General features: G+C 39.1%; 1 pseudogene; it reads left to right on the top strand.

Moving 5' to 3' along the window:
- Nucleotides 1–1,470: 1,470 nt before the first annotated feature.
- Nucleotides 1,471–2,794, top strand: LOC149579619 (uncharacterized; annotated as a pseudogene).
- The last annotated feature ends 7,228 nt before the right edge of the window (nt 2,795–10,022 follow it).

The raw sequence follows: 10,022 nt of genomic DNA, 5'->3' as shown, positions 1-10,022 counted from the left end.
GGATATGTATCTACTAGAGGTGCATCAGCTAGGTGATCTGCTATAGCTTGCCCTTTGATTGCCTTTCTGTCCACATACTGGATGTCAAATTCACTAAGGAGCATAACCCATTTGGCCAAATGGCTTGTAAGTGCAATTCTAGAGAGCATATACTTGAGAGGATCAATTTTGGATACTGGTTGGATGGTATGACTTAGCATGTAGTGTGTTGGCGCTCAAAATTGTAGTTCGAATTTTGAGCACTATTGAAGTTTTTGAGCCCTATAAAAGCTTTTTGATGCCTATGTACCCAGCTGTACTCATGAGCCCTATGAGGTGTTTAATGCTTCTAGCACTCTACATTCAGCTTGTCTAAGTGTTTCATGAAGTTTAAATTGTGATTCTAAGCCTTCCCGTGAAGTCTTGTTTTGAGCAAATTTCAAATCTGCATTTTACCTTAAGTGTCAAATAGTGACAGGAGGTTGTGTTTGCAATTGAATATCTCACACCCAGAAATGTGTCATGACTTGTCACTTTGGGAGTACCAAGTGTCCATACCTGAGAACCTATGTTTCATATTTCAAGTCATTTTGAGTCCGTTTGTCTAGGTTTTGAGTCCCTCAAAGTTGGTCAGTTACTGTTTTCATGCTTTTGCACTTTTCACCTAATTCTAGGAAGCCCTGTTTGATGTGCAATAACTTTTGACCAGTTGACCCAAATGAGAAAATTCCTTTGTGTTGTATTTTAGATGTCAAAGACTTGTTATGTTCCAAGTTTTGGCTTATGATGAATCCGTTTGGTCAGTTTTCAAGCGTGATTCCAAACGCAATTTATAAGTTTTAACTGGTGTCAGTAATTGCAGATTGATTGTAACCCCTATTCAGGACGTCATATCTCCTGATCTGTGATAGGTGTGATCAAATGGTTGGTTTCCCTGTGTTCTATACTGAAAGTACTTTAGGTGTGCCAGTTTTCAATTTTGATGAATCCATCTGCACACTTTTCCAGGTCAATTCCATTCGCAAAAAGTGTTTTTGTCATTGTTCCCAATCTAAAAAATCCAGGTAGCTTACTTTGAACGCTCGCCATTTGTGCCCTTTTATTCGTCATGAGCCCAAATTTTAGGATCATAATGTCCTCATGACAAAGATTTAATGCCCCAATTTTCATTTTCCCATGTGCTCATTTGCCTAGTTTTCCAAGCTAATTCCAGAGCCAATTTGTTGTTTTCTGACGTGTTTGCTTGCAGGTATTTCTGAGAAGGCAACTTTGATAGTCAATATCTTTTGACTGGGAATTAGTCATGAGATGAGATCTGACAAGGTAAAAGTGGGTGGAACAGAGAATCAGTACATCAAATCTCAAAGCCTGATCAAATGTTTTGATCAGTTTTTAAGGCCGGTCAACAGACCTCCTAGTGCAAAATTGACAAGCTGCAAATTAATGAAAAGTCTGCTTTTTTGATAAGGTGGAATCTCTATTCTTGGTTTGATGATGGCAATGTGAATTTTTCCCACACCCAAGCCTTTACCACTATGCTCATTCATTAGTAATAGTGAAAATTCATCAAATGGAATCAAGAGAGGAATATTTCCAGAGTTGGCTTTCACGGTAAAAAGTGACATTTTTGTGAGCCAAAATCATAGGGTTGCTCCTTCAAGTGAGATTCCAAAAAGGTGCATAATTAAAGCTCTGCAAGATTCAAACAAGAAACCAGATTCTGATAGTCTTATCTTTGGAGATGCAAATGATGACTTTTAAGAGGCAAATAACGCAAAATTGAAGAAAAAGAAGGGAAAACACCGTCCTTTTCTGAAATCATATGAATCCATCTCCATGCCATCCAATGTTGATAATGAAACAAATGTGTCAGATTTGGAATTCTCTGACACACATGTTACTTTGGAAGAGAAAGCGGCAAACGATACAGTCTTATACTTATCTTTAGAGGGACTTGTTAAGGATCCTAAGCATCTTTTGGTCCAAGTTCTTGATAAGTTAGAGGCAGTACGATTACATGCATTGGCCTTGGAGCAGTGGAATGCAGTGCACCTAAAAGAATGTGATAGGTTTTACCGTATCAGTGCAACAAATCTCATATATTATGTTGCTTTGCGGTCAATGGATGTTCAGGAACTTCAAGAAGCTCTCTCCATTCTTGGCTTTTCAAATCTTGAGGGGATAAATGCACACATCATGGAAACTCTAACATCAGTTACCCAGATATTGCAAAATCTTACCAATATACCTTCCACAATGAAGGGGGAAAGAAGCTTTGACAAATGAGGTCCAGTCTTCTAATATTGAGGTTCCAAATAAAAACAATCCTACAAGCAACCTGCAAAGTTCAGTACTAAATTCTAATAGACAATATGAAGAAATTTCATATCTTGCAATGAAAAGCCATGCATGCCATAATGCAAAACTAATTTTTGGACCATCTATTGAGGGAAGGAAGGCTCGCATTATGGTTACAGTTGGAAATGAATTTGTAAATGATGAAAAACTTATTTACAATCTAATTAAATCTAGAGTAAATGTACTTCGAATAAATTGTGCACACGATAATCCAGATATATGGAGGCATATAGTTAAACATGTAAGAAATTATTCTCAGATGCTAGCAAAACCATGCAAGGTTCTTATGGATCTAGCAGGACCAAAGCTAAGGACTGGTCCTTTCAAACCTGGTCCAAATGTCAAGAAGATTAAACCAATGAAAGACGCCTTGCAAAGAAGAACCTTGCAGTCGATACCAAATGAAGCTGTAGGGCAAGAGCTTTATCGCATATTGATTATGTGGGAATGCTTATAAATGTTTAAATACAATTTCAAACAATATGTATAATGAATTGAAGTGGAAGGCTTTTGGAAAGTTGCCTCGTGCATGGTGGGGCCAGCTTGTACTCAGTTAGGCGATGACATAATAAATTTTAAATAAATACACATAACAAAGAGGTTGCCAAAAAATTTCAAAAATCTGACAAGAGTCCAAAAATTTGGCAAGAGTCAGAATGGAACGTGGGTCCCGCGTGCAATGCCATCAGAAAATCGGATGGTGACAAGTGGCGGTGATAGAGTGACTGGATTATGATGTGGTGAGCAAATGTTAGGAGCACACCAGATTGCGCCACGTGGTAGATCTGACAGTTTGCATTACCTCACTAACTAAAGTTGCTCATTGATTAAGCATGGCAAAGTAGCAAGGAGATGACATGTGGCAGATGATGCAGATCAGGTGTCCAATCATGGAGCACCACGTGGCACTGGTCAAACATAGAGTTGACCACAATTTCAAAAGGTAGTGAAATTAAAGAATAAATAATAATAATATTTTATTATTATTTTTATAAAACATGCACGTTCAGTCATCCAAGAGATTTTTTTTCTAAAGTTTTGACTTTAGAAATTTTTTAATTTTTCAAATTAAAAAAAAAAAAATCAAATGTGCAGACATGAGTTTCTAGCGAAGGGGATTGTTTTCCAAATGAAGATTTTAGGCATTTCCCAGAGGCTAGATATGCCTTATCATATACCGTTGGAATTGTGAGAATCTAAATTTTCCATTTTTGAAGTTAGTTTTTGCATAGGTGCTTCTTGGTTTGATCTATAGCTAGAAACATGAATTTTGGGGCTTCCTTAATGGAATGGGTAAAAATTTGAAAATCCAGTTAGGGGATCAGTAAAACTTTGCAAGAATGCGGTTGGAGTTCATGTTTCTCACATTCACTCAATTTAACTCGATTTTGCCAAGCATTTCAATGGGTAAATCAGATATTTTGGTGACTCGCCAAGGTTTTCATCATTTCAACAGAGATATTTCGCAAATCAGTTGCAGATAATGATGAAACAAGATCAGATCAGAATGGAGATGGAAGAAAGAAGTTTTTCAGTTGCACAAGATTGAATTTCAAGTGGACACTTGTCATCTTCAGAACAAATTCGAGAATTCTTTCTCTTCTATATCTTTCTTTCTTGCTTCCAAATAAGGGTTCCAATTTTTGGGGTTCCAGTCTTTGGAGAAAAACCAGTCACTACTGAGATACCAAATTTTGGACCCAGTTTTGATATGTTCCCATACTGTGATACCACATATTTCTTTAGCAATTTCTCTCATGTGAACAGTAGTAGGAAGATAAATATAGATAGTTCATATCTGTTAGGTTGCTTCATGTCTTTCATTTCATGCATATGATTGTATATTTTCAAGGAAATAATGCAAAGAGCTGCAGATAATTAAGTTTCAGTTGAATCTTGTCTCCATTCTCATTGAATTTCAATGTTTTACGATCTCTGAACAAAGAGTTTAGGTTGTAGTTGCAGTCCCCTAAGACTGTATGTTGTTTCATTGTTGCTGATAGTTCAAGGAATTGTGTAAATAATTCATAGAAATCAACAGGGTTGCAGATTTATTGAGGAGGATATCAGGTAAGAATGAGATTTTAAACTGAACATAGATGTCTATTTACAAGTTAAATAGATAGATCTATATCTGAAGATACACACATGTCTCAGATATTCATATGTATGTTTGTGATCCATGAATTTGCATAATGGACTAGGCACTGATCAACTACAGGGTCATTAATTTCTCACTACTGCATATCTGAGGGTTGTTGAAATCAACATCAAAAATCAAACGCTTTTCCCCTTTCATGTTGAAGAGCTATTATAGAATACCCTCACTCAGCTTATGAGGTTCCTAGATCTGCATTTAGCTACTATAGATTGATGTTATTTCATGAGTTATCAGGAGAAATAAGGGTTTTATCTGCTTCATAATAGATTCAGTGTATGCTTTGACAACTGGTACCATATAAGGAATCTATAGGTCCACCCACCTAGGTTTTGTAGAGCCTGAAGAAGAAGGAGTATAGCCTTATAGTTGGCCTAGTGTTTGAATGGATGTGTTGATAATGGGAGTTAGCTGCCCCTAGATGCATTTTTTTCTCATCAGGGTAATTGGAAACAGGTAACATTTTCAAACACCAACATAGTGGCGAAGCTTTTGAGTTGAAAAAACAACTACCAAGCAAGCTTTTTCCATAGGAATGTAATTGAGTTCATAACCAACGAGAGTTCTACTAATATAGTAGATGGCTCTTTCTCTGTCGTAGTCATTGTGCTATGCTAGAAGTGCCCCTAGAGCAATAGGCATTGCTAATATGTACAAGATGAAGGGACGACTGAGAACCGGTGGAACCAAGATAGGGGGATTGGTGAGATATTGCTTGAGCTAATCGAAGCTGCATTAACATAAAGAATCCCACTTGAATTTCTCATCTTTCTTTAGTAGATGTGAAAATCGCATACACTTATCTGCAAGCTGGGAGATGAAGCACCAGATGGATTGAAGCTTTCCTTGAAGAGTATGAAGCTATCACAGTGTCTGGGGAGGAGGCATGTCTAAGATTTCCTTGACCTTCTTGGGGTCGATCTCAATACCTCGTTTAGAAACTATAAAGCCTAGAAGCTTGCCAGATGTGACCCCAAAGACACATTTCTTGGGATTCAGCATGAGATGATATTTGGCTAACCTATCAAAGACTTTATCCAGGTCAGCAAGATGATCCATGAAGGTGTGAGATTTAACCAAGATATCATCCACATAATCCTCCAAAATGCTATGGATAAGATCATGGAAAATGACTGTCATAGCTTGTTGATAGGTAGCCCCAGCATTCTTTAGGCTAAAAGGTATCATGTTGTAGAAAAAGGTTCTCCAAGGGGTAGTGAATGTTGTCTTATGCTAATCCTCTTCTGCAATCTTGATTTGATTATACCCAAAAAATCCATCCATGAGGGATAGAATTTCATGTCCAGTTGTAAGGTCTACAATCATATCTATGTTGGGTAAGGGAAAATCATCTTTTGGACAAGCTTTGTTAAGATCTCTGAAATCAGTGCAGATTCTGATGTCACCAAAAGGCTTAGTGATGGGGACCATGTTGGAGATCCACTCTGAGTAGTCGATAGGTTGGATAACCTTAGTAGCTAACATTCTTTCTAATTCAGCTTTGACTAGTAATGCCACCTTGGGGTGCATTTTTCTAAGCTTTTGTCTTATGGGCCTAATCTTTGAATCGACTGCAAGATGATGAACTACAAGCTTTGGATCAAGTCCTGGCATGTCCTAATATGACATGCAAATCAGCCAATGTTCTCTCTTAAGACCTCAAAGAGGAGATTAGCTTGGTCTTGCAATAGGGATGCAGCAATGTGAACAAGTCTGGGGATCTCTAAAGAACCGATGTTGACTTCCCTAGTATCCATAATTAGAATAGAAGAAACCTCTGGTTGATTATCTTGAGGAGGCAATGCTAAATCCTCATGTTCTACTTTTGACTCTAGATTTTCTCATTGAGGGGCTCTCTTCACTACTTGAGCTAGTCTCGAATTCGCCTTAGTTCCAATTTTGGGTGTATCAAAATTAGGTTGGGGATTTTCTCCAAAATACCCCTTGGGATCTAGCTTACAGATATAGGCAAAATTTGGCTTTGTTTTCTTGTGAGGAGTTTCAGCTCCCATGAATCTAAGAAGTGCTTCCTCTAATGTGAACTCATCAATGTGTATGACACTTGGTTGGTCCCAATCTATGAGTTTAGGGTGAGTGAGTGCTAGGTTGATGAAATGGATGGATAGTTCTTGAAGAATAGAGTCTCCCAGGGAGATTTGGTCTAGGATATCATTGTAGGCTCTCTTTTCAACTTCCTCCAGAATGTCTTCAATTTCTACAACGTCACGGTGGATGTTCAAAAAAGCATGACCATCCATATTGGTGCCCCCAATTGTGGGTATGACAAAGCCTAGACCTAACTTCTTTTCCAATTTGTGTGCTTTGATGGGACATTGCATGCCTCTTTCCTCTAGTCCTAGACCACCACCTTGATAGTTCCATTTTTTCAGTGATGAACTTATATGCTTGGGGATACTTCTGGCTGAAGTGATCAAGGCATGCTTGATTTCTTGGAGGTGCATCCTTATGTAACCAATTGTTGATATTTGGAGTGAGCTCCTCATGAAGAGGGATTCTTAGGGATACAAAGGTTGTTGGGTCAAGCTATGTGTATCGAGGAGGTGGAGTCTCCTTGGCTCTATGATATGTGGGCCATCCATGGGTGTGTGGATCAAGTGGCAATACACCAACTGCAAATACATCAGACAGGCTATACTCTCCACAACCTTTGTTGTTGATCTTTAGGGTAGATAGGGTGGAGGTGAGGATGGTTTCTGGGTCATTACAGGTGTTGGATGAACTGGCGATGAATTGGTCAATTTCGATGCCAGGGCAATGGTTTGTATATGAGGCTTCAACTACATTGCAATAAGCAAAGGGTTCTAGATTGGCATGGATGGTCACTTCAGTGCCCTAATGCAAAAATTTGAGGTACTGATGATATGTGGATGGAATGGCCTTCATGGCATGGATCCATGGGTGTCCAAGAAGGATGTTAAATGGTAGGTTTAGATGAACAACATGACAAATTATTTCCTGGATGATCGGCCCAACCTTGATGGGTAGCAAAACTATTCCCTTTGTGGTTCTCTCTAGATTATCATAAGCTTTAATGGTGATAACCTCATTGATGATATCTGCCTCAGTATACCCAGCTTGTTTTATGAATTTTAGGGTACAAATATTCAAGGCTGATTCATTATCTATCATTACTCTTTTTATGAAAAATTTGGATACCATAATGGCTATGTAAAGTGGAAGGGTGTGATCTAGCTTGACCATGAGTATGTCAGTGGGCTTGAATGATAAGGCACATGAGGATGAAAGGTGTCCAACAAGCTTACAAAAATTAGTCACATTGATATCCAAAGGGACACGAGATTCTATGAGAGCACTATCAAGGATGTCTTTGTACACAGGACTAGTGCAGAGAAGGTCTAAAATGGAGATTTGGGCTAGCATGTTCCCAAGGTGTTCCAAGATATTTTACTAGGATTTTTATGGAGTTGATGATGTTGCTAGGGTTGATAGTGCTGATGGTACTGATGGGGCTACGATGTTTAATCGCGCTCTTCAAGTGGTGACTGCACACTCATTGTTTGGGCCTTGGATATTGATAACATTGATAGAAGGCTCTCTCTCAGATATACAACCTATGAGGCTACCATAGTCTATGTAGGATGAAGTGTGGTCATTTTTCTTCCCATGCTATTGGTTTGGCTAGCAGTTGTTGGTGGTGGTGTTGTTGGTTTGGATGTGTGCTTTTCCAAGATTTTGGTTGTTGTGAGGAAGAAAAGCATTTTGATAGATCTACAAGCCTGCATTGGGAGAGATTTGTGCTCCAACTATGATTTCTTTTTTATCAATGAGGTCTTGCACATAATCTTTCAGCTTCATGCATCTAAGGGTGGTGTGCCCTTTCACCCTATGAAACTTGCAATACTCATTATATCTATACCATGCAGCTTTGGATTGGCCTAGGTTGATTTGCTGGGTAGGAGGAAATTTGATGAGGTTTTCCTTGACTAATTTCTCAAAAATGGCATCCAATGGCTCACCAAGGGGTGTATAGTTTCAAGGTGCAGGTTGGAACTTGGGCTTTGGTCCTGCAGCTACATTGATGACATTAGCTTGATTGTTAGACCCTTGAACGTTGGGCTTTGGGTTGTGGCTTTGGAAGCTTTGTTGATTCTACTGTTGGTTGTTGATAGGTTGTTGATTGTTTGGTTGATAAGGTGGGTTGGACTAATTTTGAGAAGGACCAACAATATTCACATGTCTGGTGTCAGTGACCCCATCTGTTGCAACGTGCTTGTTTTTGTTCCAATACCTAGACTTGTCATCTGAATGTGTTTGATTTTGGTTGGCTTCCTTGTAAATCTTGACCACGCCATCTTTAATAAGTCCTTGCTCAAGGATCGTTCCTTTTTCTTTGATATCTTTGTAGGTCTACAAACAGTTCATGGTCATGTGGTGAGCTAAGCTGGGATGGGCATTATCAATAAACATTTTCACCAAATGGCGCTCTAGCAAGGTGCAAGATATGTGGGTGATAAGGGTTTGCCATCTTTGTAGATATTCACCAAGACTTTCTCCACCTTTTTGCTTGGTGTGGACAAGATCAACCACTGATAATTCTATCTCAACAAGATGGGCATATTGGGCTACAAATGCCTTAGACCATTCAGCAAAGTTTTTTATTATACCATATGGGATTCTATAAAACCATTCAAGAGCTAGTCCAGCCAAACTTTTGGGGAAGAGGTGCAAAAGGAATACATCACTATATGCCACTTCTTGGCAGTGCATGGGTATCTCAAAGTGTTTGGGAAATGGTGTCATGGTAATGGCTTTGTCAAATGGATAAGGACACACATTCTCAAACTCGAAGGTTTTTGGGTCATTTCCCTCCTAGATGTTCTTCAAAGCTATCTTCATGGCTTCCCATTCTGAATTAATGGGTGATGGCTATGGTGCCTCCATTGTAGGAGCATTCTGAGGGAGATATGTGTTGAATGGTGCAATTGAATATGGATAGCTTTGAGGTATGGGCTGGTAGGGATTGTACATGGCTTGGGCAACTAAATGGTGGATGATGGGTTGTTGAGGTGGAGGTGGCACATATTGCTGCATGTGTTACGAGGCTTGCTGTTGATATTAGATTTGAGGTTGGGATTGAGGAACATAAGATGGTAGTGGGATAAATGGATTGCTTTGTGGAGGTAAGGTATAAGATGGTTGTGAAGCTTGGGGAAAGGATCGAGGAGCTTGTGGAACTTGACTTTGGATTTGAGGAGTTTGACTAATATATGTGGGTTGTGCCCCCATTTGGGAGGGTATCTACATGGAAAAAGAGGTGAAGTAATTGGTGGTTGGTGGTGGTGGATGTCCTCCTAGAAGTGGCATAGAAAAATAGTTAGTAATAGGAGGTAATGGATTAGTTGGTGGTGGAGGTGGTGGGAATTGAAAGCTTGGAAATGGAACTAATGGGGTTTGATAGCTTGGTGGTTGGATTTGAAAGCTTGGTAGAGTGGTGGCAGGAGCTTGGGTCACTTGAGAGCTTGGTAGAACATTGGTAGTAGCTTGT

This window comes from Cupressus sempervirens, chromosome 1 (assembly GCF_028749045.1).
Source record: "Cupressus sempervirens isolate cs-2001-9-10 chromosome 1, ASM2874904v1, whole genome shotgun sequence".
NCBI classification, from domain to species: domain Eukaryota; kingdom Viridiplantae; phylum Streptophyta; class Pinopsida; order Cupressales; family Cupressaceae; genus Cupressus; species Cupressus sempervirens.
The sequence above is the reverse complement of the archived record's forward strand: the minus strand, read 5'-3'. Positions and strand labels throughout refer to the sequence as shown.